The sequence below is a fragment of the Elephantulus edwardii genome, unplaced genomic scaffold (assembly GCF_000299155.1).
Source record: "Elephantulus edwardii isolate Elephantulus edwardi_28Jun2011 unplaced genomic scaffold, EleEdw1.0 scaffold00018, whole genome shotgun sequence".
Classification (NCBI taxonomy): Eukaryota; Metazoa; Chordata; class Mammalia; order Macroscelidea; family Macroscelididae; genus Elephantulus; species Elephantulus edwardii.
Window position 1 is genome coordinate 16758244 of NW_006399768.1, and position 11678 is coordinate 16769921.

Sequence of the window (11678 nt, forward strand, 5' to 3'; positions counted from 1 at the left end):
ATATGTATGTATGTATGTATGTATTTTAATTTAAATTGTTGTTTTCAATGGCTTCAAGTAGGAACTGAGTTTTGGTTGACTCTCCAAAGCATTTTCCAATTGCCTGAAAAGAAATTGCCTTTTTATTGTGGAGTAGCTGTTAGATTTGAACCATATGCCTTTGGGTTGGCAGTACAACTCCTAACCTACTAGGCTACTGGTTGTTGTATACTGTCCATTTGGAACTCACCCATTGCTGACTTTTCAGCAGGTTTTTAGAGCCAGGAATTTGCATAAGAGGAGAATGCACATCCTTTTCCCTTGTTAGGAGACTAAAACTCCCTTATATTAGGAGTACATTGCCCATCTTACTTAAAAAGTGTTTATATCTTGCAATATGGTTTTCAACGTATATTTAAAATAAAACTAAAGTTCATTTTTATAAGACTAATAATTTATTTGAAGAATAAATATGATTTATATAATTCATTAGAACAGGAGTACTTACTATATCCAGTATGTTGGCATTGTGTACCATAGAGTCGTAGCTGACCCTCTGATTGATTTTAAGATACAATTAGTAGACCAGGAGGAGATTACCCATCCTTCCTTCTTCCAGGCTGGTGGTCTGGAACCATGTGCCTTCAGGACTGCAGTGCAGCTTCTTGCCACTAGGCCACCAGTTAAATTCATTTGGTTAGTGTTAAGTAGGTTGATACTATTTGTTTCAAATAATAAAAACAATGTGTACACCATTATAGGTTATACAGGAATGTCCTTAGTTTCTACTGTTGTATACCAAATAATTGTTAAATAGTCTGTGGGGAGTTGTGTTGCTAGCTCAAAGATTATGCCACTCTGAGAATTTGAAGAATTTAACTGGCTATTGGGGCCAGGGGAAGGGGAGACGGGCAATCTTCTGAGCAATTTATTGTCTCTGAAACCCACTGGAGGGGTTTCTATGAGACCATTAAAACTCAAAACAGTGATGACTTTGGGTTTTTGGTTTGGGGATTTTTTTGTGTGTGAGTTTTTTGGTTTTGGTTTTGTTTTGTTGCATTGAGTAAGGAAGTCTATTTCATAGTCCATAAATAGCAATGTTTACACAAAGGTCAAGCCTCCCTGGCAATCCCAGACCACCAGCATCTCCACCGGAGAAAGATGAACAATCCTTTGATGTACGAATTTTAACCTTGGGAATCCAAAAGGAGTCCAGCTATGACTCAGTTCCAATACATCAGCAATTACTTTAACTTGATTGGCTTTTAAAGTACAACAAGTATGCATGTGTGACAATAAAATTTGAAAGAATTTTAACAAATTGACTCACCCATGCTATCAGTAATTCAGGTAAAAGTTAAAAGATACCACATCCCAGAACCTCCTCTCACTTAAAATAACCCTTGTTCCTGATGTATTTCCCCAGGAATGACTATTATTCATAATTCTAAAAACATAGGTCAACTTCATTAGTGCTCATACTTGATAGAAATCTAGTCATATAATTAGTAAGTTTTAGTGTATTTTGTTGGCATAATAATTGTGTTGGTGAAATTCATTTATTCCTTTTCCTTGTTATAATAATAGTTGATTTTTGTTGCCTGAATCCCAAGTAGTTTTTAGAGATTAATAAAAGAAGACTCTGTGGAGAATTTCATGAATCATTCTGCACTAATTCATTACTATGGAACTGGAACCAGCTCATGATTTACCTTCCATTGGATTCCTGTGGCTGTTAATCACAAGGGAGGAAGTAGCACTAGAGTGAATATCACAACTTCCTGTGCACTACAGCACCAGCGTTTACTACATTCCACAACAGAGAAAGGAAATTTTAGAATAGCTTAAAAATCTCAGAGCTAATAGATTTGAGTTTCTACTTTCAGAAATCACACCAAATAAAATGTTCTTGCTGATTTTGTCAAAATACTCTACCCAGCCAAAATAGCCTCTCCATCTCTGCAGAGTATTTTCTTTCTAAAGTATAGTCTCAAACAAGATATACACTCTTTGTAAGTATGAGCCCCTTAACTACTACAACATTTAACTTAGAGCTCCCTAAGCAACAATCTTCAAAGTCATTCTTCCCAGTAAAATTAAGTTTTTGAGAAACTTGAAAATGGTTTCATATCATTAGAAATAAATAGACCTTGACAATGATAATAAAATAAACACTAGTTCTTGCCCTTATTTAACTTGTTTTCTTGAAATTGTGAAGTGTAATTTGATATTTGAAACAAGAATGGAGTGACAAGGAAGGGAAGCCCTTTCCAAGAAACTGAATTCCAGGAACCAGATTTTAAATTTATGCTCCAAACACCCACGTAGCCATGTGTTCACTCTTTTCTTTGTGTTTCATTACAAGCCTTATAAATGATCATTACCGAAAAAGACATCTTGAGGCAAATTGCACAGAACATTTGAATGCACTTGCCTCCTATAGAAATGTCCTGAGATTCAAATTTTAGTAACACTACTTAACTTTGTGCTATCTATAAGTTAAATTTGGATTCTAACAGCAGTTCCTTTATGTTAACATTACCAGTTAATGTTATGCCTTGCAATTTAGATTTAATCAGATGCATTCACATCAGTTCAGAGCCAAATGTTTTTTCTTTTGAGTTTTTCTGTTGTCATATCAAATGTCAGCTGATATATCAGTATTCTGACAGTTGCCAGGATAGAAATGTACACAAACCAGTATTATGGATGAGAATGATGTATAACTCAATTTAATATGTATAATCAATGCATATTTTAAATGATGTTGTAATGTACCATGAAAATAACATTTGTTATTTAAAGTGTTCAGTACCTGCCGGAAAAATACATTTTATACCTTGTAATTAAATACAAGAAGAATCAGCAGTAAATTTTATTCAAACATATTCAACATGGCCTAAGCTATTTATAATTTTATATTATGCATCCCCATAGATTTAGAAAGTAATATTTCTACATTTGTATTATTTCTCTATTGAAGAAAATTAAATTATAAATACATTTCTTAATAATTTATTTGCATATTTTAATTTTCTGGAATAAATAGCATGTCATATCTCTCAAATCATGACGAAATAAAAAAACCCAACAGACACAACAAAAAATCCTCAAATGCATAAAATAACTGTGTAATGATAGTTTGCTAAATGATGAAGTGCAAATAATATATTTATATCTATACAGTGACAGCAAAGATAGGTCATTCCATATTTGACTTGACATACAGCTGCCCTCTGAATTGAATATGATTATTTTAAAATAAAGTCTAATAGGAGATTTTAATGAAGGCACTACCGTCACATGGAATTTTCTCAAATCTTACTAATGAAGTTGACACTATTATATTTCATTATTGTGAATATTTTGGATAGTCTTTTGATTGATAATTGCTAATATTATATTGCAATAAGATATATAATTGGAGTTTCCTTGAGCATTTATCAGTGTATTTTTTAAAAATTAAGTCAAGCATGGATTTTGACTGTTTACATTTTGACTGAGAGAGGTTATGTATAATTTTATTTCTTTTAAAATATAGACACTAGTGGTGTATGTGCCTTACACATATTTCAAAACAATTAGAGATAATTTTTAGAAATATCTATGAAATTAGTGGATGGGAAAATCAACCTATATAGTTAAATCATCTTTCAACAGAAATGTTCAGAATGCACTTTTTGCTTTATTTCAGTGAATTTCTCTTAAAATTCTGTAAAAGTTTGAATATCCATCCATTTATAAAGTTGAAGACTTTATTTCTGAATTCTTGTTGCTAGTTTTCTAATAATATGCTCATTACTCTTAGAATCTATGACATATCATTATCCTTGTTGTTATATGCTGTTGAGTCATATGAGACTCATAGAGACCCTGCACACAATAGCTCTGAGCCCTGTCCTTTACTGAGCCAATCTCACCGTCTCTGAAACACCAAATTTTGTTATCCTAGTTACTGTGTCAATCCACCTCTTCCAGTGTCTTCCTCTCTTGCACTGTTCTTCCATCCTTCCAAGCAGGAAGTCGTTCACCAAAGATTGGTGCCTCTTGGTAACATGCCCAATGTCCAATAGAGCTTCAAAATCCTTGCCTCCAAGGAACAACTTGGTTTCACCCTTTCTGGGACAAATATATTTGTTCTTTTGTCAATCCATGGTATTACTACTCTTCTCCAGCACCATGACTCAAAGGCATTAATTCTTTTTCGGCTATCCTTACTCATTGTCCAGCTCTCTGAGGCATAGCAAGTAATTGTGAAGAATAAGGCCTGGGTTAGGTGCATCTTAGTCTCTAGATGCACATCATAGCTCTTTAACACTCTAGAAAGGTCCCTGAGAGATTTTCTTAATCCAATTTGTCTTTTGATTTTATGACTACTGGTGCAAAAAATGTTGATTGTGGAGCTGTGTGAGCTAAAATTGTTAACAATCTAAATCTCTTCTTCATCTATCATAATGTTGCCAATTGACCCAGTGGTGAGAATCTTTGTCTTCTTGATGTTGAACTTCAATCCATAGTGAAGACTGAATTTCTTGACTTTATGCAGGAAATGCTCCAGATACTCCTCAGTTTTGGCAAGCAAGGTGTGTCAACTGCATAATACAGGTTATTGATGAGTTTTCCTCCAATTCTGATACCACATTCCTCCTAATAAAGGCTAGCCTCCTCAATGATCTGTTCTGCATATATATTGGAAAGATATGGAGATAAGATATATCCTAGAAACATATTTTTCTTATTTTGAACCATGCAACGTTTCCTTGTTCTGTTTTGACAACTGTATTTTTGTCCGGGTATACGTTTCACATGACTACAGTCAGGTGTTCTGGGTTTCCTTTCTTCTCAGTGTTGGTCTTAATTTGTTGTGAACCACATAGTCTTTTCATAATGAATGGAACTCAGGTAGTCATTCAAATTGTCCCATGACAATCCATCTACCCTATTTCATCTATACCTCGTATGTTAATATTTATGCATCCCATTTCTTCCTTAACAATACACAATTTTCCTACATTCATACTTCTCACACCTCAAGTTCCAGTCACTAGTATTGGCTTTCAACTGTTCTTTTTCTTTGGGTTTCCCATAACAAGGGTTCAGCCTCTGGTGCCATATCTGCTAGTCTAATCGAATTGTACTCTGTTGTATATAGGATTTTTGAAGGCCTGTTATTTTAGAAGTGGATGGCAATCATTATTCCTAGTCTGTCTTACTTTGGATTCTCAGCTTTGTAACAATATCTGACAAACAAGCATTTTACCTGAAAGAGCAGACGAAAGCCCCTTACTGATTACACAACTAACAGATTTGGTATTGATCTCAGCTCCCTCTTCACCATATGCATCTTATTTCCATTCCCACTCCCCACTCCACTAACATCCCCCTCCATTTCCTAACATCACCCCATCCCACCAGCTCCTCTCTTCCTCTACCTCCAACTAACACTGACATGATGGCTCAAACCTCCAGTCACTTCAATCTGCTCATTATCATTCTACTCCCCATTATTTTGGTCTTCTGGAAAGATCCAGGACAGGGTGGCAGAATTATCATGGCAGGCAGCAAATTGTCCAGGGAGGGTGGCAGGTGATTGCTTTGACCAAGTCTTTGTTGGCTGTGGGTGTCCTAATTTTTGATTAATTATATAAGGTAAATGTGAAATATAAGAAGGGAGTAGAAGGCTGATTCTGAAAACAAAAAAAAAAAAAAAAAACAAACCAAAATCCTTAAACTCATGGCTGGGAATTCAGAACTGACTTATGGTTGAAACTCCAGGGGGTATCCAGAGGCTATAAATATCACTGGAGGAGATTGCCACTTTCTTTCAAAGAGAAACTCGTGGAGTCAAATAATTTTTCTTTAAGTTGGCAACACAATTTTAGTGCACCAGGCCACCATAGCTGCTAGGGAATAATTTAAGATTCAGTAAAGTGTAAAAGTTACTTACATTCTCCTTCTTTTCTCCTGTAGGATCACACACAGCTATCAGTTCATATTGCAGAGTTCTCTGATCTCCGCTAATGTAATTATTAAGTATAATCATTACATGTATCTTATTGCCAGTCATTTTTCTAAGAACATCATCAAAATCATAGCTAGTATATAGTAGAACTATTTACAGACAACTTTGGCCTGATTTTCTCATCATGTGTCATGTATTCACTAAAATAAGACTCCATACAACAAAGAATATGTATTGCTATTTATTAGCAATTTCTATAAACGAAGTGAAAGACCTCAGACACTACTGTCTTTTATATATAGTAATGGTTTGAGACCGTTGATTTCTCATCTATCCTGTAGTTGTGGCTAAGTGCCTTCCTCAACGTAAAAACTCATTGTTACCAAGTTGAAATCAACTCCCAACTGATTACCCAAAGCATTTTCTGAGGCTGTAAATCAAACAGGAGGAGATTGCCTATCTTTTTCCTCAGGAACGACTGGTGAATTTGAACTGCCAGAGAGCCATGACCTTTGAGTTAGCATGCAATTCCCTATGAGCTGTGCGACTAGTGTTGCCAGTGTTTTGCAATTTATCTTGTATATCAACAGAATACATAGGTTTAGTGGCATAGTCCCCAGAGTGTTGTACTGTTAACCCAAAGAAATTGTGCCTCTCTGGCAGATCCTATCTACTAGTGGCTGTGCTGGAGAAAGGTAATTTTTTCTAATGCAAAATTTATAGTATTAAAAAACCCTGGAAAGTCAGCTATGAGTAAATTCAAACTCACTGCAGTGATGCTAATGTTTTTTGACCAATGGGATGAAATATGCCACAGTCCTATACCTTCTTCATAATTGTTTATGTTTGAGGGCACTGGATCAACCTATCGTTGAAGGTTTTTCTCTTTTCTTGGTTTTCAACTGCACTTAATGCTTTTTGGGGGGAAAAACACACCCTTTTTCTAGGGACTTGCCCCTTCTTTTCCCTTTTGATAACAGGCTTGAAGTCTCACATAATCCTTACTTTTACAGATTCCTACTTCTCAGCTTTCCTAAGAATTTTTTTTCTCTTCTCCTTGAAGTGTTATTTAATATTCTTAACTTACACCATATTTAAAATGTACCAATTTGTCAGTCTCCTTACTCTTTTTCTTCCACAGAGAAAGCAGCTTTTATTGATGGTTATCTCCAGGAACAACAAAAAAAAAAAGCTATGTCCCCCACTTTAAGTTACCCCAGAATCTTAACATTGTTCCACTTGGGGAGGGGCTTATAATTGCCTCTTGGTTTTCCAAGGTCCAAGTCTTTTACAGTCTTTGTTTTCAGCCTAACTTAAAAACGCAGTATTAATACAGTTTTATTTTTCCCAATGATGCCTGCTGTTATACTCAGAAACAAGTGGGAATGGAGAGGGGAATGAGGAAGCAGTTAGATGAGTTCTTCCTCAGTGATTTCATCCTTCATTGATTGCATTTTCTTTGTGCTGGATCACACCTTTCTGAATCATATTTCAGATTTCCACTGCCAGCCATGGACTTAACCCAAGAGCCATGAGATGAGCTAATCTATACTTTGGCACATTCCTGGCTTGATGTGTTTAGTCATGGATATTTTGCCACTTATGTACATCTTTGCTGTCCTTCCATCCAGTTCAGGGACTGCAGTTTCTGGAGCAGCAGTGGAATATATCACAGAAATGTCAAACTCGATATCAAACTTATATTAGAGGAAGTCATGGATGTATCCAAACCACATCCCAAACGGTTTTGCCTACCTAGTCCCTTCTTTGTTGAGCTTCAGTTGGAACCAATCATTGTCCATATTCTTGTTGTTCTCCACATGTCAAATAAGGGACTGATAATCCTTCTTTAGTCACTGTTCCCATAACTCACTATATTGGGGTCCAGCCTTAGTCTCCAGGACAGGGATCTTTGACGCCTCCTACTGGGTGATTTTGCTTGTCATCTTGGACCAGGGAGCAAGGGAAACTCAGTCTCCTTACTCTTAATCACTTACTCATCCACTGCCATAGATTTGCTTCCACCTCATAGCAATCTTGCATTGGATTTCTAAAGCATTAATTTTATCAGAGGAGACTACTCATCTTCCTTCCTCAGAGCCACTAATGAATTGAAACAACTGAAGCCAAACACCTTTTGTGTTAGCAGTGTAATTTTTTTGTGGACTACTCAGCATACTTAAGGATTGTATCCTTTTACCAGAGCTATTCAATCAGTCTGCTGAACAAATTATTCAAGATGTTGGATGCTATGAAGAATAAAATGACATTAATATTGGAAGAAGACTCATAAATAATCTTTGGTATGCAGATGACACAAACATGCTTGCTGAAAGTGAAGAGGACCTGAAATGCTTGCTGTAGAAGATCAAAGACTGCAGCCTTCAATATAGAATGAATCTCAATGTCAAGAAATAAACATTCTTTCCACTGGGCCAATAGGCAACATATTCATTGATAGATAGAGACAATATTGAAACTCTAAATAACTCAAGCTTACTTGGGACATGGTAATCTTACCATGATCAATACACTTGGTACCAGCAATCAGGAGTTGTGAAAGGATCAGATGTAAGGTGGGTGAATCTGCTTTCTCCTAACTTCATAAAGAGGAACTGTCCCCATCAATAACATCCATAGCACCAAACAAAGAGCTACATGTCACCCCATATGCTCATACCCCCTGTTTCCACCAAACGAATCAATGTTCATTGCAAATTGACTTACCAATTTTCCTCACAGTTGAGGAGTTTTTTAGGAGAATAGGTTTGGGAGTGAGGCGGGCAAAGAATATCGCAAGTTCAGATTTAGTCCCGCAGTCCCAAGGCAGATTAACCACAAGATGCAACTCCTCAGTTTGCTCAGACAACGTCTCAGTCAACAAGTGAAATTCAAGGTTCAGTTCAGCAGCACAAATAAACCTCTGGTTTCCTCAGTTGTCCAGCAAATTATGTCTCAAAGCAGTTACGAGTCACCTCTTTTTTGAATCATCCATAAAGCCGAATTTTTAACTGTGGTTAACTCTGGTTAACTCTGGTTACACCTTGCAGTCTCTTTATAGCAGTGTCATATTCTTTTCATAGCAGTGTCACAATCTTTTCAAAGTTATGCTACCAAGTCAAAGATGGATAATATTTTCCACCACTACCATCTCTCTCAGTGTGGAAAGCACACTCTTTCTTTGGTCCTCCAGCTGTTATGATTTGCCAGATCATATGTCTGCAGTTGATGTAGCTAGAGATCATGACCCCAGCAGGGGCTAACACAGTGGATATAAAAGTCAATTTAGAAGGTTCCTGACACCACAGAAGTTCATGAAAATATATTTTACTGGGAATGTTTGTCATCAGGGGCCTCTCCAAATCACTCAGAAGCAATGATGTTAGTTTGAGGACCAAAGTGCACTTAATTCAATCTATGGTCCTTTCATTCACCTGTTAGGGTGCTGAGAGCTGGAAAATGAATAAAGGTGATAGAAGGGAAAAATGATGCTTTTGGACTATAGTATTGGAGGATAGTACTAAATAGCCCAAAAAGATATGTCTTAGACAAAGTGAAGCCAGAATGCTCCTTGTAAGCAAGAATGGTGAAGCCTCATCTTACATACTGGGGGCATACTGCTAGAAGAGGGTATTCCTTGGAGAAGGACATCATTCTCAGAAAGGTGAAAGGACAACAATGAAGAAGAAGATTCTCAACAAAGTGGATTGACACAGTGACCATAGCAATGAGCTTGAGTGTGTCAGAGATTGTAATGTTGGCACAGGATAGCATAGGATTCAGATGTGTTGTTCAAAGAGTCATTATGAGTTGTATTTGACTTGATGTGACCTAACAACAACTACAATACTAGGGCTACATTATTTACTCTGTTGTCCTATGCCATCAAGTCAGAACCAAATCATAGCTGCCCTCCAGTATGTTTTTTGAGACTGTAAATTTCACAGGAGATGTCTGCCCATCTTTCTCTCTTGGGGCTACTAATGGTTTCAAACCACCAATCTTTGAGTTAGAAGTGCAACACTTTACCACTAGGCATACCAAGAAAAAGAGAAAACAATACTAAAAAAAATTCTCTGCTATAATTAAAACTCTGACTCAGTGTTGAGTTGGAACCAACTTGCAGGTAATTCTCCATTGGGCTTTTGAAGTTGTAAATAGCATGTGGGGAAGATATTCCCCTGAAGATCTATCTACTCGTGGATTTGAACCAGCAAATAAGAATGACATTTAGATTGGTAATGCTACTCCTATGAACTGGAATCCAGTTTGAAAAGTTATCTGGAGCAGCTGGATTCTACAGAGGTTTGTTTACTGGTTCTGGTGAGGCTTGAGTTTTGAATGTTTACTCACCATTGGGTGTGAGCTTATTAGATTTGGTCTTCCGTATAAAAAAGTATTTGGTCACCAGTTTGGAGCTGGAATCCAGTTTAGGACATTGTGTGGAACAACCAGATTCACAGAGGTTTATTTTCTGTTTCTGGTGAGGCTTGAGTGTAGAACACGATAATGGTTACTCGTGGTCGACAGTGTTTGTGGAGCTCTCCAATTAAAACAGGCCTGGAAGTGGAAATGGCATCCACTTCTGAAATAGCTTGCCTCTGGAAACTCTGTGAACTTGGAGAAAAGATGGAAGTTATACAAGTGTTTAGGTCTTTCGTTCATATGGTCACTATGAGTTGTCTGCAATTCAACAGCACTTAACAACAACAACATAAAGAGAGTTCTGTTGTACTACTGTACAGAAAGTTATGCTACCAAGCTAAAGGTTGATAATTTTAATCTTTGGCCCTCAGGCCTGGTTTTAATTATTTTTGGTCAAACATTCTTCTAAATGGTATAGCACAGGTCTGTCCATTTGCTGTACAGAGGTAACTCATGGTTTCTGTGATGCTAAACACTGTGACACTGATGTGTCAAATGTGATACTGGTTACCCATGGTGGACAGTGTTTGTTGGAGCTCTCAAATTAAAACAGGCTTGGAAGTAGGCATCAACTTTCAAAATAACTTGCCTCAGGAAACTCTGTGAACTTGGAGAAATGATGAAAGTTATACAAGTGTTCAGGTCTTTCATTTATAGGGTCGCTGTGAGTCATCTAGGACTCAATGGCATCTAACAGCAACAACAACAACAACAACTCACTCCTACGGACTATACCAACAGAGTTTCCCTGATATAATTAGTAACACATACTCATATGTTGCTAGTATTATGCTAGAGGCCTCTAGTGGCTTAGTAGTATGGAGCTGTACTGCAACCCAAAGGCATATGGTTTGAATCAACCTGATGCATCATGGGAGAAAAAGGTACAGTCTCCTCTGTGTGATTAAGTGCATTTGAAAACTTGCTGGATGATCAGCAATGAGTTTGTTTCAACTCAACAACATAGAACAGTAACAACAATATTATGTTATTTTCCTAGAATATATTTTGATGAGGATTATGGGAGATAAATGCTTAAATTTAATATTTGGAATATCATTCTGGAGGATGACATAAAAGTTTTATTTGTATGAACTTATATGTATACACAGTATTTGAATATGAACTTATTCTGGGAAATATTCTTGAATTGACGTAAAGTTCTAGTAGAGATACCTATTACCTTATCAAGGTTTATATTTCATAAATTATTCTGTGTTCAGGGAACATTGGTAAAATGTGCTGTAGAAAGCTACACCACTAAACCAAAGGCTTTGCCTCTCTGGCTTCTGGGATTCACCAGTCTCCTCTG